General features: G+C 39.9%; 1 protein-coding gene and 1 non-coding gene across 2 annotated transcripts in view; both read left to right on the top strand.

Moving 5' to 3' along the window:
* Nucleotides 1-27,214, top strand: part of LOC136877706 (uncharacterized) — a 156,142-nt gene that overhangs the window by 54,963 nt on the left and 73,965 nt on the right. The gene's annotated exons all lie outside the window — the stretch shown is intronic.
* TRNAS-CGA (transfer RNA serine (anticodon CGA)) lies at nucleotides 1,012-1,088 on the top strand. Its single transcript has one exon. It is a non-coding gene; the product is annotated as a tRNA-Ser (tRNA).

Here is a 27,214-nt window from a genome sequence, read left to right as displayed (position 1 = left end):
GCATTCTTTGCTATTGCCATTTACTGTTGTGGATGAAACATGCTTGTTTAATTGTGCTTTAACCCTTTCCCCCGGACTATCTTTCACTCACTGTCTGGCGAAACCTAGAGTTATAATTTGCGTCATCATCATCATCATTTCCCTTTATCCAGCTGTAGCCAGGTAGGGGCAAATATGGTTCCTCTCCACTTTATTCGGTCTTTCCACCACTCCTCCTCCAACACTGTGTCCCAGTCCAGGTTTCTTTCTATAATGCTGCGTTGGATGGTATCCTTCCATCTCAATCGTGGTCGTCCACGGCCTCTCCTTCCTTGGATTTGCATTTCCATCACCTTTTTTGGCATTCTTTCGTCGCTCATTCGCTTTATGTGCCCAAACCATCTTAGTCGGCTCTTCTCTATTCTATCATTCAATTTTTCCACTCCAATTTCTTCCCAGATTTTCTCATTCCTTATTTTGTCTCTTCTACTCTTCTGTATCATACTCCTCAAGAACTTCATTTCGGCTGCCTGTATTCGACTCTCATCCTTCTTTGTCATTGTCCAAGTTTCTGCTCCGTAAGTTGTTATGGGTACGTCATACATCCAGTCGAGCATTCTCCATTAATTCACTCCCCAGGTATTTAAACGTTTCCACTACTTCCAGGGGCTTGTCTGCAAGTCTAATCTGACCTTTTCCCTCTTTCTCCCCTCTAGTCATAACAAGAGTTTTACTCTTTTCTACACTTATTTTCAATCCACATTCTTCGATCTTCCCATTCACCACATTCAACTATTCTTGAACCTTCCTGTCGTCTTCTCCCCAAATCACAATATCATCTGCAAATAACATCATGTTCATTTCTCTTTCTCCATATGCTGCTTTTGCTGTTCTCATGATGTCATCCATTACTATTGTAAACAGGATTGGTGATAGAACACTTCCCTGTCTCAGCCCACTAGTTATTTTGAACCAACCTGTCTTGCCAGACCTGTAGCTCAGATCCTTTCAAACAGAACAAAGATGGCCTAGGCCACCATAGCTCAATTGGTAGAGCAACCGACGCGAAATCGGGAGGTTGTGGGTTCGGATCCCACTGGTGTCCGGCTGGCCATTTTTGTTCTGTACTTAACATCTCTTCAACACGTACTACATGTACGTAACACGACCTACTACGTTGAATGTCTGTTTCAACTACAACATTCCTTATACAATGTCATGATCATTTTTATTAATCCCTGTCTAATTCCTTTTTGCACCAGACTGTCCCAAACTCTCGTCCTGGGGACACTGTCATATGCCTTTTCAATGTCAATGAATGTCATCACCATATCATTCCCGTACTCCCAATGCTTTTCCATTAGTTGTCTCATAATGAAAATGGGCTCTGTTGTTGACCTTCCACTTCTGAAACCAAACTGATTTTCCTGTATCTGCTTCTCAACCCTCAACCTTATTCTACTTTCCAGTATCCTTTCCATTATCTTAGCAACATGGGATATTAGAGTAATTCCCCTGTAGTTCTTCAAAACTTTCTTATCACCTTTCTTGAAAATTGGGATGATTATTCCTTTTTGCCAATCCTCAGGGACCTCCTTATTCTCCCAGACATTCCTGAGAACCTGATATGTCCACTGCAGGCCTACAGCTCCAGCTGCCTTTATCATCTCCACTGAAATTTCATCTATTCCAGCAGTTTTTCCATTCTTCATCTTTCTTACTGCCATTTCAATTTCATTCATTGTAATTTCTTTATCCATTTCTTCATCAACTAATTGCCTTTCCTGGTAGTCCATTGAATGACTGTCATCCATTCTTATGTTCAGCAGCTTCTGAAAATACTCTCTCGATCTATTTCTTATTTCTTCTGGCTTTGTTAAAATTATGCCACCTTCATCCTTCACAAATCTGGTGTTTACTTGATCTCTCTTTTTGTTTCTTAAGATACCATACAGTAATTTCTTGCTGCCCTGTGTATCATCTCTCAATTTGTGTGTGAATAATGCCCAGCTTTTCCTCTTTTCTTCCTCCACTACTTTCTTGGCCAAATTCTTTGCCTCCACATATTTTCTTCTACTTTCTTCAGTCTTAGATGTTTTCCATGCTTTCCATGCCATTTTCTTTTCCTTCACTTTAATCTTTACCCTATCATTCCACCAGTGTGTTTCTTTGTCTTTCACATTTCCTGATGTTCTACCACACACCTTTTCTGCACATCCAACCAGTGCTTCCTTAAATCTTTTCCATTCCTCTTCAACATTCCCCACTTCTGTCCTGGGTACCAAGGGTATTATTTCCCTTTGAAATTCTTCTTGTATGCTTTTCTCCTTCAACTTCCATACTTTAATTTTTTTCTTCCTTCTTAATTGGGGTTTTTCAATCTTTCCAAGTTTCAATTTTCCTATCACAACTCCATGATCTCCACCAAAGGCTTCTTCAGGCATGGCTGTTACATCTACAAGGTTCTTCCGGTGTTCTTTCTCTATGATTATATAATCAATCATGGTCTTTGTTGTTTGTCTCCCCAACCATACCTTGTAATCTTCTGACTGTTCTTCTTCCTAAACCAGGTATTTCCAACAATCATTTGATTCCTCATGCAAAAATCCACCAACAACTCACCTTCTGGATTTACATTTCCATATCCAAAGGGCCCTACAGGATCTTCCTTTCCTTGTCTTTCCATTCCAACTTGTGCATCTAGATCTCCCATCAATAGTACTTCCTTATCTTCTCTCTGTCTCCCCACTTCCTCTAAGAAGTCCTCTAGATGTACATCTATGCAACCAGTTTGTGGGGCATACAACTGAAATAAATCTTTCACGCCATTTTCAAACTGGAGTCTCATCATCATCATCCTATCGCTGACATACTTTGTATATTCCACATATTCTTGGATTTCTCTTCTAAGTATGATGGCCACTCCATTTTTTGCTTCAGGTCCTCCGCTGTAATACAGCCTGTATCCTTCTCTCAGAGGGATCTCCCCTGTACCCCTCTTCTTGGTCTCGCACAGTCCAAGTATGGCTATATCTATTTCTATCATGAAGTCAACCAGTTCTTCTGTCTTTCCCGTCAATGTCAGTACATTTACTGTTGCAATTTTGATGTAGTTTGGTGCTGGTTGCCCATTTTTCACAGTTCCCCCAGCACCTGAAGAGCTGCGCGTCGCTTTTAGCTGGGGACGCCCTAACCTTTTCCGAGGCACCATATCTGCTTTGTCCATATAGGCTATTGTTACGATGGGCTTGCCACACCCAAAGGCATTTTATACCTACTGCCAGGTTCAAAATTAGGCCGCCCCTAACATGGAGACAGACGCCTTTCGTAGCCGCTCCTCTGGAGTACAGACGCTACGGGTATGCCCCTTCTGCCATCTCCGCCGTACCGAAGTCCACCTTCTCCGCCGTAGATTCCGTTGAGGTCTTCACTCGTAACCCTGAGCTGAGACCCATACCAGATGTTACACACCGGGTCAGTGTGCTCTGGGACTCACATAGGCAGGGGCGCCACTCCTTGGGTAGGGCTGCCTTCGAAGAGGGTCCTTACCTCATACCTTCACATAGGCAGGGGCGCCACTCCCTGAGTAGGGCTGCCTCCGAAGAGGGTCCCTACCTGCTACCTTGCGTGTCAGGTATAATTATAGAGTACCTTCACTAAATAATTTATTCTGTAAAAACCACTTATGATATTGGTTTCAAATTTTGTAACAAAGGAAAATACACCATACTCATTGTAAAATGATACAATGGGATCACCTAATTACATGCAGGAATCCCCAGTTCATAATGATACATCAAGATGATTCCACCATGGTGCGAGTTAATGTTAAATTGCTTGTTCTCAAAGTCAGTGTGAATTGCTCGACCTGATGGGGCTCTTATTTTCTTGGTAATTCAGAGAACACAGGACTTCACTCTGAATCTCCCAATTTATTTCATTTTCAGTATCAGTCGGATGAAGATAGATAGATAAGGAATGGGTGAGCTCTGCCTTCACAGGGCTCCACACGTAGGTCTATGAAGACCCTTTGTGTCCCTTAAATAGGTTTTCCTAGTCCAGCCCTAGTGCTCCTATGAAGGATACCAGTATCCGGATGTTGCCATTCCTGATGTCTTCCAGGTTCACAAAGTGTGAGCCAAGATATCGATGTCTGGTGCATGCAAGAGCCTTGCATTGACAACAGCACATATGCGGAGGTCTCTTCCTCCCTACCACATCTTCTTGACTGATTTTCACGATGTGTAGGTGTCTCTGTAAGGTGTTGTGGCCTGTCAACAGTCCAACTACCATTCGTATTCTGGTCCTATTCAAGTTTATTAGGACCTTTTTATATCTTTGGCTGTGCTCTTCGATAAGTTCGCGTGCCTGCCTTGCCGTAGTTAACCTCTTCCAAATGTCTAAATGAGACTGGTTTGTCCACTGGGATATTACCAGTTTCACACTTTGGAGTGTTACTCCAAGGAAAGGCTCTGGTTCTATGAACGGGCCTTTTGAGCCTTGTTTCGCTAGTTTGTCAGCTTCTTCATTTCCACTGATTCCTGTGTGGCCAGGAACCCATAACAGGTTTACTGAGCTAAGTTCACACAGCTTTGGCACTCCCATACCATTTTAGATGTTGTTCTAGCTGCACATAGAGCTTTTAACGCTGCCTGGCTGTCGTTGCAAATGGTGATGCATCATCTACGCCCAGGCATGTTCCATACATTTACAGCACAGGCCAGTTCAGATGAAGATATTTAGATAGCAAATCATACTGCCTCTCAGACATACAAATTATAAACTATTTTTCACTGAATGGGATTGGAAGATAAATTTACATTAGTTCGAATATTATTTAATTATGTAAAGGCCCATAGTCTAAAACAGAATTAACTGAAGGAAAAAAATGATAATTATTTTTTGTCCAAGTAGGCCTAATATTTTAAAGGGAGGTGATACCTGAATGAGCATTTCCTGTCCTGTGCAGTACACTGTATTTCGATTTCCCTCAGGTTCATCTTCTGTCCCAACTGCTTCCGACACCGTTTTTATTATCATACCTACAACTTCAAACTTGCTACCATTGTATTCGCCAACATATTAATCTAATTTGTAATAAATGTCCTCTTCACTCAACTAGTTATGTGCAGCCATGTTGCTGCAATGTGTTTACGTTCAGTCAGCTGTCTGTTCTGTTTAAGAAAACCTATACAAAAACACTTTATTTTAGCATTCTGTGTATGTCAGTTGTATCTAGAAAGCGTAGGGAATTTGCCTGGTTCCAAGAAGTTACATGTTTAGCAGGCAGATGGCAGAGGAAGTCGGTTAGAAAGTCAAGTACGCTCTACTACGCAGCCCGCGGAAGACAAACTGTGACTCCAGTACGCTTTACTACGCAACCCGCAGGAAAGAGTTAACACATTGAGTGCCATAGCGCACACTGGTGTCTATTTTGAATGTTCCTGGTTGCTCACAGCAGACATAGGTTTCCACTAGCTTCAATAAGTGACAACACAGTGTTAGCTGGTACTGATGACGGTACAGAAGGTACTGCTTTAGGTTAGTTTCTTTCATGCTTTATGGTGGTAATGTGTGGTTTATAGGACCAAACTACTGGGTAAAGATGTGACTAATGACTAATGAAGACGGTATATCAGAACCTGAATATGTAAGGAAATATATAAAACCTTTAAAGGACTATTATTTTCAAGCAAAAAAGAAATTACAACAGCCCTATTGATACGTAGTGTAACGGTTAGCATCATTAGCTGCCATCCTCAGAGGTCTGGGTTCGATTCCCGGTACTGCCAGAAATTTAAGATTGGTAGGAGGGCTGGTATGTGGTTAAAATGGTACATGCTATTCACCTCCAGTGGGCGTGTGCCTGAAAAGAGCTTCACCTCCTCAGGATTAGGATACAGATTTACTTACTTGGGTATATTTTATGATTTAGTCAGCTGGCTGTTGTCAGGTAGGATTTAATTTGTTGTATTCACTGAGTGTGTTAAGTGCTTAAAGGATTCTCAGAAATCCAGCAAGTAAGACTTTTGTACCTTTCTTGTTAATGCATATATATGCCTTAAATATTGGTTACTTATGTACCCAGTAAATGGTCTTACGTGTTTGTTTCCCTTTTTCTACCAAAAATATTTTATAATTAATTATAATACCTTTAATAAACTGCTTTAGGTTAGTTTCTTTCATGCTTTATGGCGGTAATGTGTGGTTTATAGGACCAAACTACTGGGTAAAGATGTGGTCAGATTATCTGGAATGCACTGGATTAAACTTGAGAAAGAATGTCAAAAAATAATGGAATTACAAATGAAAGGAAAAACAGAAGCTGAGGAAAACCATGATCATGATAAATGGAGCTGAGTAAGAACAGCACAGGGTAATGGAACATGCGTTGGAACACAGATATATGATAAATGACAAATGGTTGAAAAATAGAGTAAAATGGAAAGTAACTATATTTACAATGAGCTGGTCGCATCTGGATAAGAGAAAATTATGTTCATGATGGTGATCCCAGAATATATAAGAAATATTTTATGGAATTGAGAAAGCGCGACTAAGCTTGATAGCAAACCATAAAACGTTCAACGATGCTGTGTCTCTGACAGATAGTATTTAGAACATTTCATTTAACACATTACCTACCATGGGGGTCTGACTGAACTGGCAGCGTAGGTATTTATGAAGAACTTCATTGGTCCTGCTGGGCCGGCAACAGGCAGTTGTTAGGTAATTACAAATAGAACACCTATATCCACTGCATGCATTCTAGTGCAGAAATATGGAACCCTGGCATTTCAGATGCACTCTGTGGTAAGCCGATGACATACCGTATTTACGCGAATAATGCCTGCTGCCGAATAATCCCCACACCCTCATTTTACGAAGGCTCGTTTTGAAAAAAAATTTAATGAACTAAAATTTCTTCCATCGAAAGAGTAGCGTAGGCATAAACAAACATTTCATATCACTCCGCGAGGTCCACGTGGTCTTAACGCAAATATGAACATGTAAATTTATGGATATAGCTACTTTGCCTGAGATGATAAAAATACATTATCACTGCTATGAAATATATTTGACATGAAAATTAGCTAGTAGGTTTACTTACATGACAGATATTGAATTAATCTGAACTTGCAATAGGCTCGATTCCCTGTAGATTGGAAGATTGGTTGTCTCTTGCATCACTAGAATCCTCTCCTAAATGACTTACAAAATTCGTCACCCTCGATGTCTAAAGCACTTCTCACACGTGGTCTCTTTTTACTCAGATAGTAACACGACCATTGGTGGATAATTCTTTTCGTATCCGGGGAATAGTGGGTTCGAATCCCACTGTCGACAGCCCTGAAAATGGTTTTCCCGTGGTTTCCCATTTTCACACCAGGCAAATGCTGGGGCTGTACCTTACTTAAGGCCATGGACGCTTCCTCCCAACTCCTAGGCCTTTCCTATCCCATCGTCGCCATAAGACCTATCTTTGTCGGTGCGACGTAAAGCCACTAGCAAAAAAAATTCTTTTCGTGCAATATGAACACTTGAAACAGACACACTGGCAAATTTGGGTGTTAGTTTTGTGATACAGTAAAACCTCGTTAATTCAAAGTCTTAGGAACGCAGATATTGGATTTCAAATGATGTGATTTCGAATTAACTGCCATTTGTAATTCAGAAATGCCAACCCTCACCGCGTCACAAAATATCCCAGTACCCTTTACTGCATGCAATTAACATTGATTCTAAGTTTAAAACTTTTAAATGCCATGAAACAAACTATTTCCAACATGTATTCAACAAGGTCCATATACAGTATTCATATAATGCACTTGGATCATTCATTGGCAAACATAACCTCACGCAACGAAAGAAAAATAATTATTCAAAGGCGAGAAGAAATCTATGCTGGCTCCCCTGTGTAAGTATAATTTTCGTAGGATGTCATACCATATTTACGCGAACAATCCCCGCACCCTAATTTTAGGAATTTTAGATGCCTTGTACTTGCACAGAAAATATACGATGCCCTTAAAACATGATGGTTTATCGAACTTTCCTATGAAGAGGGAAGAAAATAGGAAGTCTCTCGCTCATGTGTTACGTCCAGCCACTAGTCTTATATATAATAAAAGGGAAGTTTCGTGAATAAATGAGGTTGGGACAAGTTTATAAATGGATTAAGCCTGTAGGATCTCTCTCTTTCTCACTTCCGTTTGCATTGCACTAGAGTACGATTTCCCGCCATGGCCAAATGCCAACCCTTGCCGCTAACAAAGTATTCTAAGACCCATTAATGCATCCCCTTGATTCACATTTTAAACCTTTAAAATGCCATGGAAAAGAAACTTTTTCTGAAATGTATCCAACAGGGTGCATTTACAGTATTCAAATAATGCACTGGATAAATCAGTGGCAAACATGACCTCACACAACGAGAGAAAAAAAAAACATGATTCAAGGACGAGGACAAATTATGCTATGCAGATGCTTTATTGTTTTTCGATGCCTTGTACTTGCACAGAAAGTGCCCGACATCCTTAAAACTTTCTTATGACGAGGGGAGGAAGTCTTTCATTTCTGTCTGCATTGCAACACAATACAGTACAAGTCCGTTTGGGCTCGCATTAAAAAAAGAAAAATTGCCGTTTAATCGGCATTGACAGTATTATTCTGTGCACACGAATTGATTATAATTATGAGCCACACTTTTTCGCCAACTATCGGCATCGCCAGTTTTCACAGATTCTGCTGTTCTGCACACTGCCTGCTATGTAATATTGTAGCGTTCCTTAAAACGCTGAATACAAAAGAATTACGATTTCACTCGAACTTCAACTATGAAACACACTACAGACACACCAAAGTGAGTGAAAGTGCAGAAAACTACCCTTGCACGTTCTGGAAGATGCATTCTCCTGTGACGTGGAGAAATTTTGAATATAAATTGTTCTGTAAAATACTATTTAAAAAAATGTAAAGGCAGTTTAGAATTAAAAGTCTGAATTGTTTTCCATTTAAATATGACATATGGGGAGTTTTCTTCCATCTGCAGTTACAGAAAGCATAACTGTACACTCAACATCAAAAAACTAGGTGAGCCTGGAGCTTGTTGCCAACCTTGATGCAAATAAACCTGCAAGCCAATTTCTTGCATCAAAAGTTATTTAAAAATATTCGGGGATTATTCGCGTAAATGCAGTAATAATGTCACCCAATTGCTTTACTTAAGCAGCATAGAATATTTTCAAAATGGCATAGTATATAACACGTGGTTAGTGCACATAGTGGAGGCCACTGCGTAGGCTACTTGGAGCCTCAGGCAGTTCCAATGCACTATGAGAGACATGGTCTCTTTTTCAAAAATTGATGTCTGCTAGATCATCAGATGATATAGATTTTGATTCCCATAGGGAACCTGAAATATTTGTCGCGAATGAGTAAATTCATAATTTCAGTATAATTGGAATTGTAAGAAATGTGCCAACATTGAAGGTGGACATAATCAACTTTATGATCATGACAGGAAAGACAGAAGAAGAGGTGGATTTTAAGGAATAAGCATAGAAATGATGGAGTTGAGCGAAGTTAAATGGAAGGGGAAAAGAAAGAAGAGAATGAGAAAAGGATATACACTATGCTGGAGTGATAGCTGAGAGGCAAAAAGATGGTTTGGTCCTGATACTTTCAAAACAGCTGGAGCTCTATGTGGATATAGTAGAGTACATCAGCGACTGGATAATGGAAATTACAAAGCATGTTTTTTAAGTAAGGACGGTTTTTTATAATCCTGTAGTTAGCGTGCATGCTTCTTGTGGCGTGCGCACTACCTCCTGGCATCCTTTGCGAACATGCAGGCGTCAGTTGCAGCTGTGTAGATAACCTGTACGCTGAACTGTGCATCTTTTTGTTCAAGATTATTGAATCACCTGCTGCGTGTGTGAGATACAGTCTGTAATACGTTTTTTGAGTGCAAAAAACTTGTTGGCTGCAGACCTTCATCGCCAGCTTGGTGAGATGTATGGTGATAATGCAATGAGCAAAGTAAAAAGCAAAGTTCAAAAGTGGCCGTGAAAATTTTCATGACGAACGCTCAGGTCGACCATCTGTGATCACAGAAGATTTGGTGACTGAATTTGACATGAAAATTCATGAGGATAGAAGATTCACGATAACCACTCTCTCAATGGATTTTCCTCAAGTGTCTATGTCTGTACTGTATAAAATTGTGTCTGAAAACCTAAACTTCAGGGAATTGTGCTATCGATGGGTACCCAAAATCCTCACAGAAGACAAAAAATGAAATAGATTGGCCAGTTCCCTCACCTTTTTGACTTGTTTTGCCCAAGAAGGGGTTGACATGTTGAGTCGAATCTTCGCAGGAGATGAAACATGGGTATTCCATTTCACCACTGAATCCAAGTAACAGTCAATCAAATGGCGACACTCAAATTCTCCTGTCAAGGTCAAACCCAAATAAATGCTGTCACACTGCAAGATCATGGCAGCTGTGTTTTGGGTCAGGCGTGGTGTTTTGCTGGTGAACTTTATACCATGAGGAACGACGATCAATGCAGAAGCCTACTGCACAACCTTGACCTAATTTTGACGTGCAGTTCAGAACAAAAGATGCGGCATGCTGGTAAAAAGGGAATTTTGCTCCTTCGCGATAACGCAAGGCCTCACACTGCAGTCCAGACTTGGGAAACTGATTGACTCTTTCAGGTGGGAAGTTTTGGATCACCTACCATATAGTCCTGACCTTCCTCCGAGCAATATCCGCTTTTTTTTTTGACAGCTGAAACGTTGGCAGGCCGCGCTTCAAAGTGTGTGATAGCTATAGAGGAATCACACTCTTATTACAAGTGGCAAAAATACTGGAAAGAATAATAGAGAGGAGAAAGGTCAGAGCAGGTGGCAGACTTCTTGGAGAGGAATTGCAAAACTTAGTTTTAAGGTATGACAAGAGCCAAAATAAACAAGGCAACTATGTAGAAAAATAAAGAAACATATGTAAAACCTTAAAATAAATGTGGTTTGAAAATAAAATGTTTGGTTATTTTTTTTAAATGGCCCGTAATTAAGAAACAGCCCTTGTAGATTGAGAATGAGGAATGGAGTGAAAGACTTCATACAAGTGTATGCACCATAGACAGGGAACAAAGAGAAGGAAATTAAGGAAGTCCTGGAGAAACTAGAAAAGGAGGTAACTGAAGTGGAAATGATTACAATGGGAGACTTAAATGCACAGGTGGGAAATGAAAGACAAATGGATATGGGAAAAGGAATGGAGGAGGAGAGAAACTAGTTGAGTTTTGTGAGAGGAATGGAATGATTGTGATCAAAACAAGGTTATTGAAGAAAAACGTCAGGAAAATTACAAGATATGGCTGGGGTGACAAAAGAATAAAATCAGTAATTGATTACTTTCTGTTGGCAGTCGAGCTGAGTGGCTCAAATGGTTGAGACACTGACCTTCTGACCCCAACTTGGCAGCTTCAATTCAGGCTTAGGACAATGGTGTTTGAAGGTGCTCAAATACATCAGCCTCGTGTTAGTAGATTTACTGATGTGTAAAAGAACTCCTGAAGGACAAAATTCCAGCACCTTTGTGTCTCCAGAAACCATAAAGGAAGTTAGTAGGATGTAAAGCCAATTATATTATTATTATTACTTTCTGGTGGAAAGGACAAATCGCAGACAGTTGATGGATGTAACAGCTTTACCAGCAGAAGCAATCAATGTAGATCATAGGTTGTGATAGCATAACTGAGAGTGGTGAAAATGGAAAAATTTAAGGAGATAAGGGATGGTAGAATAAAAATGTGGAAATTAAAAGATAAGAATGAAGAAGAATTCCTGGTGAGACTGAAACAACAAATTCCAGGTGCTGAAGTAGGAAATATGGACAATGAATGGTCCAACTTGAAAAGAGCATTTGTAAGTCTGGCAGAGAGTGCCTGGGCTAGAACGTCGACAAGAGTGAAAGGAAAGGAGACACCGTAGTGCGATGAGAAGGTGAAAGAAGCAACGTAGGAAAAGAAGAAAGCATGGCAATAATGGAATAGAGATAAAAAGGAAGAAAGCAAAAGGATCACGATAATAAAAGGAAATGTAAGAAATTGGTAAAAGAAGAAAGGTTGGAAAGAATTTACACAAAAGATGGAAATGGATGAGGTGGCAGTAAAAGAATGCTGTGTGGAATTATACAAAGTAATAGGAAAGAAAATATTTTATACAAAGAACTGATGAAAGAGTAAGGTGGAGAGCTGATAACACATCCAGAGGAATTACAGAGAAGATGGAAGGAGTATTTTGATAAACTGCTGAATGTGAGAAATTGTGCAGAGGAGACAGTCGTATTACGGTGTCATGACTCAACAGTAGAAGATGATATAACCATGTTGGAGGTGGAATTAGTCCGTAAAATGAAAATGGGGAAGGCACCAGGGTTGGATGAAGTGTCAGAAAACTGGAGAAAGGGAATAATAATACCATTCTTCAAGGAGGGGGATAAACAAGTGTGTGATAAGTATAGAGGAATTACACTCTTATCACAAGTGGCAAAAATACTGAAAAGAATATTAGAGAGGAGAATGAAGAAAAAGTTAGAACAAGAGTTGCAAGAGGAATAGTATGGCTTTAGAAGTGGAAGATCTGTGGCAGACAAAATCTTCAGTGTAAGGCAATTAATGGAAAGGATCTCGTCATGGCATTCATAGAACAAATGCATACATCCCAGGCAACAGGTATGGGGAACTATGGTCAAAAAAGAGACTGGGTACACAAACTGTAGAATTCGTGCAGGAAATGTACAGAAACAGAGAAAATTGTGTCAGCAGCATACAGACTCAGTTTTGGAAAGACAGAATGGTTTAGAATTAAAACTGGACAAAGATGGCAGTGTGCTGTCGCCTCTTTTGTTTCTAATTGTTATGGAAAAAATTATTCAGCAAACAGAGGAAGCATATGGGAATAGGGAGATGAAGTTATTACTATTTGCAGACGATATTGTGGTCTGGGTAACAAACAGCAAAGAAGTACAAGAACAACTTGATCCACCGAACAAGAAAATTGAAAAGTATGGTATGAAAATCAGTGCAAAGTAAAGGAAGACCATATTGATCAAGAGGAGAAAGACAAGGGAAAAGCATTGTGAAAATTGGTGGTCAAAGTCTTGAAATTGTTGTCAGTTTCAAATACCTAAAGAGTGAATTAATGGAGGTAGTAAGAGGGTGCATCAGGGCAGTGCATTTTACCAGAGTGTACGAAACCTTGTCTGGAATAAGGAAGTACCAAGGAAGTGTAAGAATATAATGTACACAATGTTTTATGAACCCATATTGACCTATGCAGTTGAGACCTGGACATTGACAAGTAGGGAGGTGAGTTAGAATTCAAGCCAGCGAGATGAAGTACTGCACCTAAGAAGTATGATAGTAAAGACAAGGAAAGGCAGATTGAGAAACGAAGCTGTGAGAAAGGAGGTCTGACTGGAAAACCTAAATGAGAGAATTGATAGGAGTAAAGCAAGATTGTTTGGACCTGTAAAGAGGATGGAGGAGGAAAGAATACCGTATTTTCTCGCATAATTAACGCAGTTTTTTGACAAAAAAATACAGGCGAAAACTTTGGATGCGTAAATTATTTACGGAATTCAAATATTTTAAAAAATATTTTCAATTCCTTTACATTTAAAAGGCCTCCGCCATTGTCCAGCCCAAGTCCAGAATGAGAAAGGAGGAGGGTTGGCTGGTCTGGCACCCAGCTGTAAAACCGCTAATGCCGAGTGTTGGGCAATGGTAAATAACCTTACTCCCTAAAGGGGCCAACGGCTTCAGGAGGATGAGCTCCCTTAGGTGGGGTGATGGTCTGATTGTCCCCTCAGTGGAGGAAATGACACTGGAATCCATCACTTGAAGACCCAACAGCAAACAAGCAGAGGAGGAACCTCTGACTTCGGTTCCCAACGGTTGTGGAGGCAGATGAGGTCATGCCAGATGGACTGGTTGTGAAGGCGCTAGTCACTCACAGCTGGAGTCTGCAGCAGTCCGTTGCAGTCTTGGTGCCTAACCCTGCACGTCTCATCTCACATGTGTTGCAGGATATTGCTTCGAGACCATAGTGTGAGGGTCACTTCCTGACAAGTTGGGATCCTCCTTAAACAAATCCACGCCAGTATCACTTTTCCTGCTACTTTCTTCACTTCGATCAGGTCCAACGGCGATGGGGCAACGTTGGTGGAGGTAGGTTTAGGGTAAACTGGGAGCCTCTAGTCCGGACCTGCACGTTAGCGGCATATGTGTGATGGACGTCTTCATGAGACCCGGTGGCTACTCAAGAATTTGGTCCTGCGTCTATGTCTGGGCTGACCAATTTAGGACCACTGCTGCCCACCCCAAATGTGGAAGGCCCTAGAAAATGTGGGCTAAACGTCGGAAGTCACCCTTTCGCCTGGCTGGGCAGCTGCACCCAGCGAGTAACCCCACACGCGGTCAAAATATGGCAGATGAATGTAGAATTATAATTGGATCCTAGAATATCAGAACATTGCTTGATAACAACAACAGTGACAGACCGAAGAGAAGAACAGCTCTCATCCCCCATGACCTTGCTAGACTAAAAACATAGACGCCACTGTGAGCAAAACTAGACTATCAGATGAAGGGAAGATTGTTGAGTCTGGATCAGTCTACCATCTTTTGGAAAGGGAAGGAGGATGGAGAGAACCGTATTCATGGGGTTGGATTCACAGTTAAGATGAAACTGGTAAATGATCATCAGCTCACACCCATTGCATATAGTGAATGGTTCATGTCACTCCGTATACCACTCTCTGTAGATAGGTTCATCGCACTCATCTCTGCATATGCCCCAACCCTGAAAGCCGATGAAGAAACTAAGAACCATTTCTACCACCAGCTGAACTCGTGTAATGGGCACATGGGATTGGTAAGGGTTATGAAAATATATGGTATTGGTAATTCCAATGCCAATGGTCTACTACTTCTTGGCCTGTATGCAGAACATAAGCTGTTCATCACTAACACTCAGTTTCGCCTTCCTAACCGTTACAAGACCACATGGATGCTCCCACGATCTAAGCACTGCCACATCGACTACATAATCACCCAACAGTGTGACAAGAAAGATGTTCTCATCACTAAGACTGCAAGGAGTATTGATGATTGTTTGACAGATCACAAACTTCTGATCTGTTGATTCAGAATATCCTTCCATTGGAAACCAACTGTGCATCCCCCACGTAAGTTCCGACGCAAGTTTGCCACTTTCAAGCTCTCAGATAAATCCACATTGCCAGACTTCCAAAATGTGATTATGAACCAATTGGCAAGCAATCCAGTATGCAAATGACTTGGGTCATAGGATATAAATATAAACTTTATGGTTTTGATCCGTATTGAATTGTGATCACAATAATAATTATTAAATTAATTTCGTATGGTCCACCTTTTTAAATACTATATTATGCAATATTATTGAATTACATTGCTAAACTAGGGACTAGTTTCGGCCTTGGCTGGCCATCTTTATCCTTAATGTAATACATTTAATAACTAAACAAATGTAAGAACACATAATTGACATGAAAACTGTTGTACAGACACACAATTAACATTAAAATCTGGGATGAACTTAGTATGCAAGCCACTGGATGCCACTGTAAATAACCACCAGCTGATGCAGAACTGCTAGATGGTGTTTCCACATCGACCAACGTAAATAAAATGAAATGTTCCTGTAGTGCTTGTTAAAAACATGCTGAAATACTGTTGGACATTGTCAGGATAACACATGAAGATATGGTTAAAACTGACACATTCTTAATTTGTGGCTTGCATACTGCTAACACCACTCATGTAGGTTTGGTGATTGATGATCTGACTACAGAATCAGCATTTACCAGTTCTCGTTTTGCAATTGAAATTGTAATGATTAGCAGTGATGGAACTAACAATTCTATGAATATCAATACAAGAAAGAGTCTGGATGATGAGCGTACCATACTTCAGATGCTAAGAATTTAGACCCTAATTTATTTTTCAGATTTTACACTTAGTTCATCCCAGATTTTAATGTTAATTGTGTGTTTGTACATTAGTTTTCGTGTCAGTTGTGTGTTTTTACATTTGTTTAGTTATTAGATGTATTACATTAAGGCTAAAGATGGCCAGCCAAGGCCATTCTAGTCCCTAGTTTAGCAATGTAATTCAATAATATTCCATAACATAGTATTGAAAAAGGTGGACCATACAACATTAATTTAATAATTATTATTGTATCATTGAGTCAGCTGAGGAAATCATCAGCTACGAGAACAGAAAGAGGCAAGACTGGTTCGAGGGCAACAGTGAAGAAATTCTGAGCCTTATGAATGCCAAAAGGGAAGCCCACCTATCCCTTCTTCAAGATCCATCATCCAGTGTGAAGAAAGCTGTGTTTCAAGATCTGAAAGAGAAATGAAGAACAACTCTTGGCAGGAGAAGGCTTTAGAACTCCAAAGACTATCTGATGCCAGAGACCTGCAGAACTTCTACGCAGGAATAAAAGAGATCTACGGTCCATCTCACTCTTCAGTTGGAACTCTGAAAACAGTTGATGGTGCTAACACTCTTACCGATGGTAGAGACATCCTGAAGAGCTGGAAGGAACACTTTTCCTCTCTTTTAAACTGAAGCTCCACTGCTGCCGATGACTTTCTATGGAATATGCCATCCGGCTCCATGCCTAAATGGTTAGCATGCTGGCCTTTGGTCACAGTAGTCCCGAGCTTGATTCCCGGCAGGGTTGGGAATTTTAACCATCATTGGTTAATTTCTCTGGCACGGGGACTGGGTGCGTGTGTCGTATTCATCATCATTTCATCCTCATCATGATGTACAGGTCGCCTACGGGCATCAGATCAAAAGACCTGCACCTGGCAAGCCGAACATGTCTTCAGACACTCCTGGCACTAAAAGCCATACGCCATTTCATTTATGGGATGTGCCACAACTCCCCCCTCAACCATGGATGGCGATACTACCAACTTATCAGGAATTGTGTGTGGCACTTGATAGACTGAAACCTAGGAAAGCATCTGGACCAGACAACATCCCTATGGAACTATTTCAATGTGGAGGCTTACTCCTGAAAACAAGGCTCTTTACTCTCATCCTCTCAATTTGGGAAACCTAACAAAGTACTATGTTCAAGAAAGGTGACCGTAGTATATGTGACGACTATCGTGGCATTTCTCTGCTATCCATTGTAGGTAAACTCTCGCAAGGATCCTGTTTAGCCACCTTCAAGTCATCTCTGAGAGGACTCTATCAGAGTCTCAATGTGGTTTCCGAGCCCCCAGAGGTACTGTTGAAATGATCTTTTGTGCAAGGCAATTGCAAGAGAAATGCAGAGAACAACAGAAGCCTCTGTATTTTGTGTTTTATGACCTGGAAAAGGCCTTCAATAGTGTCCCAAGACTTGCTATGTGGGCAATTCTGAGACGCTTTGGCTGTCCTGAGCATTTTGTGGGCCTGGTGCAAGCACTTCATGGTGGTATGACTGGACAGATTCTCCATCAAAACAACTTCTCCGAGCCATTCCCAGTCACTCATGGATTGAAGCAGGGTTGCATACTTGCTCCAACTCTGTTTGCCTTGTATCTGGTGGCCATGCTTTATGAAACAACAGACAGCCCCGGTGTAGAGATTAAATACTGCTTTGATGGTGGCCTCTTCAACTTGGCCAGACTTCACTCGCGAAGACATACCAGTGTTACTAGAGTAACTGAAATGCAGTATGCTGATGATACCGCATCACTGGCTATTACACCTGGGGAACTGCAACAGGCAGTCAACAGTTTCAAGGATGCATATGACCATCAATGCTAAAGAACCAAGGTACTTGCTCAGCCTGCACCAGGGACTAACATTCCAGAATTTAACATTACCATCTCAAACACCAAACTAGAACAAGTAGACCACTTCACTTACCTAGGGAGTATCTTGTCAAAGAGCTGTACTTCAGAACAGGATGTAGAAAAGAGGCTTCGTGCTGCCCATGTGGCCTTTGGCAACTATCACACAGAGTCTTCAGGAATAAAAACCTTAGAATTCACAAAAAACTAATGGTGTACCAAGCTGTAGTCATCTCGACATTTCTCTATGGCTGCGAAACGTGGACCTTATACCGCCCTGACATAAAAAAACTGGAACGCTTTCACCAGTAAAAACTACGCTCCATCATGAACTTCAAGTGGGAAAACTACGTCTCTAATGTTGAAGTTTTTGAGAAAGCATGTGCTAAGAGTGTAGAAGCATTGGTTGTTGGCCATCGCCTCAGATGGGCAGGACATGTGCGCCATATGAATGACACCAGACTACCGTGCCAGATCCTCTATGGTGAACTTGGCTCCAGTTCAAGACCACGGGTTACCCCCTGAGTCGTTTCAAAGACCAACCGAAATAAACCTTAAAGATGGCAGAAATAAACCCACAAACCTGGGAAACACTTGCCAAGGACCGTTTACTTTGGTGGCAAAGTATCTATGCCTCATTTCAACACTTTGAACAAGAACACCACATACATGCAGATATTAAGGGACAGGAACGCAAACCGCCAGACCCAGCCAAGATCTCCCTTGTCCCTCAGCTGCGCGATGTGTGGACATATGTTCTATGCAAGAATTAGCCTGTACAGTCACTGGAAGTTTAAACACAAACTGTTGTGTATTGAAGTGAGCTATTAGCCAGGAAATCTATAAACTCGGAAACTAGTAACTGCCGATGACATCGGCGATATTTAAAAGGTACATCAAATATAATATGCACACAGTTGGTTCAACTCATCTGTTACCGTCATTTAGAGTAAAATTCCGACTTGAAGTAAGTTGGACACGTGGGTTTGAAGTATCGACACTGGAAAATATTCTTCCCATTACGAGCTGGCAATACGACCTGAGATGAAATAAACATGACCTCATAAAAGTACCATTCATGTAAGTGCATAATAATGACATACTGGCAAAAAAAAGAAAACTATCCAACACGAGAAGGGCCGGGCATCGAAAGAAGGACCCCAAACGGTTTGTATCTAATCTTGTATGAGTGACGTGTCCATCCACCCTTTTTTTTGTTGTTGTTGATATAAATGTGGATCCCTCGCGGAAATTTTACTTCAGGTATTGTTTTTCGTTTAGAAAAATGTAAGGTGCAAGCTTTCTGCGATAACTTGTTATAGAAAGCATTGCAGTACATCGCTGTTTTTTGCTTCCGGTAGTGCGTACGATAACACTCGATGTCCCCTTCTTATTGATTGTTCGACTTTGTAGCCTATGGAAATTGAATGGCGTCTGACCTGCGGTTCCTATTTGGGAGAGCAAATAATCCTTCACTTTACGCTTCTCAATGACAAAGCAATGAAAATCAATTACTTTTTCGTTGAAATCATTTGTCATTTTTGGCATAAAGGTGTTCTTTGAAGAGAAACGGCTTATCCAACATTGTGTAATGAAATCATATATTTAAGCAGATCCTCCTCTACTTTTGGAAACTTGCCATCTTTTGGTCCACAAAATGCTTCGTTAGACTTGTTGGTCGCTTGAAGTTCATTTCTCTGTTACCGCGGCAGCGTATGTTGCATTCGGACACTTGTGGCTCTCTGCCCTATGCTTGTATGTTTCAGCTCAACTGATCACCGCTAGTTTATATGATGCAGTATTACGTGAATTCTTGCTGAACTAGTGCAATGGTATTTCCTACCGGCTGATAACAGCACATTGCCAAGTATTTGGAATGCCCGGTTTCGTAGTGGGAAGGCTGCTGCTACCTGAATAGTTCAGATCTTTATTTTGAAACGCATACAGAGCTGCGTGATGAATGTTCGAAGAAGTGAACATTTCTTTTTTTCCACTTTGGCCCCAAAAATATTGGGATGCATAAATTATGCAAGGGCGTTATGCAAGAAAATACAGTACCAAAACAGATGATGGAGATGAAGTGCAAGGGAAAGAGAGCAAGAGGGAGACCTAGATCAAGTTGGATCAATTCGATAAAGAGGAGTGCAAGAAGAAGAAGAAACCTGGACTGGGACAGTATGATGGAAGGGGATTGGGGGAAGAAAAGAGGAAGGTGGAGAAGTGTCATAAATGCTCCGACCTTGCAGGAGCTGGATAAGGGGAAAGAATGATGGTGATGATGACGATGATGATATAAGAAATGTGCACCTTTGAAATGGCTATTGTCTGTAGTGTATTCTGATTATTTACGCCATTTATTCTGCTCTGTTGAAAAATCCTATTTCCTTCTCAGAAACCCCTCTAGGTTCAGACTTCCTTTGAAAATTGATTTTGAATGCATTTACTGATATACTGTAGTTCCTTTTGTTGTGTGGGGAATAATGGGACAAATAATCATCAACTTCTGGAAAAAAATTGAAGGTGTTTTTCAGGGTATTTACTTATTGAAGTGATATCTCATCTCATCATATTTTCTGATACTCGTTAAATTTTGGTCTTAATTTCTCAACTTAATTTTGTGATACCCATTCATGTGGTACATTTAATGATATGCTCCTTTCACACGAATACACATTCTTTAATTAGTATCATAATTTATGTCCTAACTGTTGTATTTTTATACCATGATTCAAAAGGTTGGGCAGAAACTGAAGTAGCCACAGAAGGGCTGAAGTACAACTGCTTTAGAATAGAATCGTGTAGTCTGGGACAAAACCCTGTATCGGGGCAAACCTGGGAATGCCAGGAATGACATAATGGACAGTCTATTTTAACAAAATTTTCTCTGTTCCTAAACAATGCAGAATTTAGAGTCAGTAAAGTAATAGTCATTTGCGCACACACTAAGTTGGACACTAGACATTGAATGTAGTAGGGGACAGTTCGAACAGCTTTCGTTGTCCAGTGTCTGGTGTCACTGTTTGCACTATAACTTCAATGAATGTCACTTCTGCATTGTTTAGAATTGTAAAGCACTTTGGGACCGAGCGAGCTCAATAGCTGCAGTCACTTAAGTGCGGGCAGTATCCAGTATTCGGAAGATAGTGGGTTAAACCTAACTGTCGGCAGCCCTGAAGATGGTTTTCCATGGTTTCCCATTTTCACACCAGGCAGATGATGGGGCTGTACCTTAATTAAGGCCACGGCCACCTGCTTCCTACTCCTAGCCCCTTCCTGTCCCATCGTCGCTATATGATCTATCTGTGTTGGTGCGATGTAAAGCAACTTGCAAAAAAAAAAAAAAAGGCACTTTGGGAAAATACATTTTGGATTATGTAGTTCATGACATTCCTAGACTTCTCCCAATGCAGGGTTTTGTCGTAGACTATACATTCCTGTTCACAGGTTGTTGTATTTTATCCCCTCTGAGGGCTATGCCAGTTTCTGTAGAACATTTAGAATCACTTTTAATATTATTTTGTTATTCTTGACACCTTTTACCTTCTCCTTTCCATTCCTCAGGCCAGATGAATCCATGATCTCCCAAGCTTTGATGAGATCCAACAAGAGTGAGATAGAGTCATTGCCTCCTGTCACACAGTGTGGTCAATCTGGACAGAGGGAATTTGTTCATAATGCATGCAAGAATCAAAAGGTATGTGATAAAGATGCCATGGCAGGAGAAAATGCTGATCAAATCAGTCATGATACAGGAAGACATAATATTGTTGCAGCCTCTACACCATCCTCAAAAATTTGTTATAAGAAACGAACTGTTAAAATAAATAATATTTCTGTTAATGATCAGAATCTTGAAATGACTATTATTCCGTATAGTCATAGAACTTGTGAATTCGTTGAGAGTAATTCGGTCACAGAACTAAATAAAACCTTCTCTCTTCCATGCAGAAGTGATCAGAAAGTTGTAGAAGAACAGTATTTTCCAGAAAAACATCAGTCTCCTTCACAGTTCTCAAGTACGAAGAATGTTGATTGTTCTGGTATCTCGGTGCTGCAAGAAAAACATCCTCCATCGGAGGAAGGCAATACTGATAGATTTGGAAATATAGGAAATTCATCATGCAGCTCTGTTTCCCCATCTGATGGACAGTTTTCTTGTGGATCAGGTGAACTTAAGAGCCATTGTAAATCTCTGTCTGATGATCATAGATCACAGTTACCTAATGAACAATCCCACTCTGTGATGAATGATAGCAGTTCTGAAAAGATGACCACTGATAATTTCTTGTCTTCATCATTTGAAGAGACTGTTCCAGAATGTAGGTTCATAAACACACAGAGAGACTGCAGGAAGGAAGAGACTATTTCACCTTTTTATAAGCAATTTTCGGAGAAAATGCTGAAGTATAATTTGATTAGAAAGAACTGTCCAGCAAATGAATTGTCATCTAATCCAGTCAACAGTTCAAGATCATTTAAGATTGACTTCACCGCTGTTGGGCACTACCCTCGAGATGACAGCAACCATTGTGATGATAAAAATGGAGAACTTTCAGAAGAACTCCATCTTGAATTAGGTGCGCTGAGAAGTCCAGAAGATTCATTAGAGGAAGAATACATTGTGCATAAAGGAGATAAAGTGTATAGTGAATATAATTCAATTGCTACTCGAAAAATGCCAGTGCATTTGCCAAAGAATGAAGAGGTAAGGGAGTTAGGAGAGTTATCGGAAAGTATTTGTGAATCAAATTTTTCCTTAGATGAGGGTAGTAATCCTTTATCAAGTGTTTCAGCGCACACATTCAGTGAATATAAACAAGAGGCAGTGTCCATACTCTCAGAATCTGAAAGAAATCTTAGTTCAGAAAGAAAAAACATGGTAAAATGTCCACCTCTTTTTCAAGAGAGATTGTTAAAATCATATTGTAGTAATTCCTCTGGTTCCCCATCAAGTCATCCAGAAAGACAACATGAGGTAAATAACATAATCAACTATGAAGATAACTTGGTTAAGGATAGTGACCATTCTATAAAGCAATATTCTTTCTTCGAAGAACAGAATGCAATTGCTGATGCTCATGTTAAGCCGGAAAATAGACTTGCCTTGAATGAGTCTTGTAATACTCATTCTGTAAATAGACAGGTATTTCATCCAGAAAAGCAGAAATTACTAAGCAAGCTGCCATATCCCTCTAAAAATGAACCTGAGGGTGATGATGAAACCCATGCAATTGGTGCTTCATTTAAGCAGCCATGTTATCTTGAACACAAACCTAAATTAAACAACTTGTTTTTTGGCTCCAAAACTGTTCAAAGTGAAGCTCATGAATCTGGTTACACCAGCATACCTTACGAAATTCATGGAACTTCTCAAAATGTTGTGAATAATTTTCTTCCAAGTACTAAAATTGATACTGAAAGGAACAAAACTCCTGAATTGTTACAAATTAATTCTTTAGATACATTACCATTTCAACACAAAGGGCAACATATGACGAATAACTCTTCATTCAACTGCCAAAGTGATCAAGTTAATGATGATACTCTTGAATTGTCAGATAAACAACCACGTAACATGGAGGGACAGCTTATAATAAAGAATTCACCATATACCTCCGTAAATGATCCTATTCCTTGCAGAGCTGAAGAACTTTGTGATATTGGTATTTCATCTAAGCAATCATGCAACTTAAATAGCCGGCAAGTAACAGACTCCTTACCAGGTAGTCCCAGGAGCAATGATGTTTACAACCAAACTTGTGAATCTTGCCAGACATATACAGACAAACAATCATCTTGCTTAGAAAGGGTTCATATACTAAGTAATTCTTCCTCTATCTCCAGAAAGGATTTTTGCTCACATGATATTGATGACTCTTGTCAGCGTGATGCTGCAGACAAACAACCATCCTGCAACAAAAGACAGTTTGTGACAAGTGAACCATCATCCAGCCATAAACACAGTCCCAATCTCAGTGAATCTAGCAAATCACAGTGGACTGGTGTTTCAAATGAGCATCCACAGAAACTGGAAAGGCAGCATATAGTAGACAACTTGCCATACCCCTCCAAAGGCATTCCTACTCCATACAAAGTTGAAGAACCTCATTTGTTTGAGTCTTCAGACAAACAATCTCTGAATTTGGAAATGCCTGGTTTAGTGAATAACTTGCCATTTTGTTCTAATAATGATCTTTTATCTAGTCAAGCCTGTAAAGCTCATCAGGTTGATCCTTCCAGTGGACAAGAGCTTCACTCAGTAAGACAGCATATTATGAGTAATTTGTCATTAAGCTCCAGAAGTAATTTTTGTGGTGATAGAAATTCAGAATCTTGTCAGGTTAAAGTACCATGTAACCAGGAACCTTGCTTGGAAAGGCACTTTGTAGTAAATGACTTGGTGTACATTACCACAAATGGCCTCACTCAGAGAGAAAATTATGATTCTGATCCCTGTGATTCTCTGCTTAAACAGTTACCTCACTCAGCAAGTCAGCAAGTAACAACCCCTAAAAATAATTCTAGCAGTGACAAATCACAAAATGATACATTGGAAAGGAAACCTTTAGAAAGTAATGTTATGTTCAGTTCCAAAAATAATGCTGTTGGTTATACGACATACGAATCCTGTCATATTGCTGTATTAAATAAAGAATCACCTTACCGAGAAAACACGAATGATAAATTTGAAATTTTGGATAACCAGTTACATTATTCAGAAAATCATCAAATGAAGATCGATGTAACATGTGACTCCAAACAGGATTTCTGTACAAGTACTCTTAATGAATCTTTTTGTGTTTTAAGTAAACACCCAGACAAATGTGAGAATGTGCAGATGGCATTCAACCACAGAAATAAACTTACTTTACGAAAGAGACCTAGTTCTTGTACAAGTGATTCTCTGAGTGAACAGCAGGTTTGCTCAGAGAAGCAATGTGTTGTTAATGTCTCGGAGTTTCACTTTAAAAATGATCATCCTCAAAAGACAATTAAAGCATGTAAATTTAGTATTTCTAATAAACCACTGTCTCATTCAGGAAGACCAAATACTGTCAGTAAAGTGTCATTTAATGAACTTCAACGTGAGCAGTATAAATCTTGTTTAAACAGTATTTCTGTCAAAGAGAATCTTTCATCAAAAATTTCATGTTTGCTCAGTAAGAGACAAATCAACAACAGAAAAAAGAATTTGCCGAATTACTCACAGGAGTTGCATCAAATCAGTACTTTAGACAAAGGAACTCTTCATCTAGAGAAATTGCATTCAGGAAACATGTCTGTACATGATGATTCAAGATCAAGTAATGTCAGCTCTTTGTTTAAAGGTTTCTCTCATTCAGAAAAGTTACAGACTGGTAACATTCCCATGAGTGTCAATGTACAAGAGTCAACTTCTGTAACATCTTCAGACAGATGGTGTCCTTATTCAGAGGAACATGATACTAGAAACATTCCTATGAAGATTGATTCTCTTGAGACAAGTGTTATCAACTCTTCAGGCACAGGACATCCTGATCCAGATATACTTAATACAGGAATAATTTGTAGAAATATCAATATACAAGAGTCGGATATTATCAGGTCTTCAAATAGAGGACATCCTGATTCAAGAAGTCTGCATACAGGAAACACTTCTTTGAATATTGACTCACAAGATTTGGGCAATAATAACTTGTCCGATACAGAAAGATACTCAGGTAGGTTGTGTTCTGGAAATGTTCTCAGGAAAATTACTTTTCAAAAGTCAGGCAATTTAAGCTCTTCAGACAAGGTATATCCCTGTTCAGAAAGACTGCATCCTGAAAACTTTTCTATAAAGATTGATTTACAAGAATGTGATGATATCAGCTCTTCAGACACAGGATGTAATTCAAAAAGGATGCATACAGAAAACATTTCTCAGAAGGTTGACTTGCAAGAGTCAGACAACTTAAGCAATTCGGACAAACTGCATCTTCATCCAGAAAAGAACATTTATTCTAAAGGATCTGGAAGAATTAGTTCATCGGATGGACAACGTTATTACTCAGAAAGGCTTCGTACAGAAAATATTTGTTTTCAAAATGATCCACAAGGAGCAGGTGACTACGGTTCTTTAGATAGAAGACAGCCTGATTCATTAAGGCCGCACACATGTAATATCCCAATAAGAATAGGTTTGAAAGAGTTGGACAGCATGAACTATGCGAACAGAGAACGTCCTCATTCAGAAAGACAACACACAGGAAAACTTTCTTTGAATACTGATTCCCAGGAGTTATGTAACTTTAGCTCTTCAGACAGAGGACAGTCTTATTCAGAGGAGTTTCCTAAGGAAAACAATCCTTTGAAGATTAATTCTTCAGATGGAGAATGTCATCATTCAGAAAGGCAACAGCCAGGAAAACTGCTTATGAAGATATCTGTACAAGATTCAAACAGCATTTGCTCATCAGAGAAGGATCATCCTCATTCAGGAAGGTTGAATACAAGAAAAATGTTTATGAGAATAAATTCAGCAGAGTCAGCCAATACTGGCTCTGTAGACAGAGAAAGTTGTTTTTCAGAAAGACTACTTGTAGAAAACATTTCTATGAATTTTGATTCACGAGAGTCGGACAGTGTTTGCTCTTCAGAAAGAGTACCTTGTCACTCAGAAAGGCTGCTTGGTGAAAACATTTCTATGGGTTTAGATTCAGGCAATACTAACTCTTCAGACACAAGATATTGCCATTCAGAAAGACCAGAAAAAAGAAACTGTCCTATGCAGATTGATTTTCAAGAGCTGGATAATGTAAGTAATCTGAACTGTGGGGATACTTCTTCAGAAAAACTACGGCAAGGAATCATTCCTGTGTGCAATGATTTGCAAGTATCAGGTTCTTCAGATGGAAGATGTCAACGTTCAGAAAGGCTGCAGGTCGGAAATACTCCTGTGCTGAATGATTTACGGAAGTTGAATATCTCTTCTTCAAACACTGACTGTTCTCATTCCGAAATGCTGCAAAGTGATAACAGTATTTTGAAGATTTCTTCTCAAGAGTTGGATGATAGTAGCTGTTCAGAAAGAGGTTATCCTAATTCAGCGAGACTGGATACAGAAAATATTCCTAAGAAAATTGATATGCAAGAGTCAGGTAACTTGAGTAGTGGACTCATCCATTCTGAATGGCTGTACACAGAAAATATTTCTGTACAGAATGATTCAAAAGAGCTGAAAAATAACAGCACTTCAGACAGAGAGTATTCTCATTCAGACAGACAGAATTTTCCTTGGAAAATTTCACAAGAATCAGATTACTTTAGTTCTGCAGATAAAGGATGCCCTCATCCAGA

The sequence above is a fragment of the Anabrus simplex genome, chromosome 7 (assembly GCF_040414725.1).
Source record: "Anabrus simplex isolate iqAnaSimp1 chromosome 7, ASM4041472v1, whole genome shotgun sequence".
Classification (NCBI taxonomy): Eukaryota; Metazoa; Arthropoda; class Insecta; order Orthoptera; family Tettigoniidae; genus Anabrus; species Anabrus simplex.
Note: the sequence above shows the minus strand (reverse complement) of the source record. Positions and strands in the feature narration are given on the sequence as shown.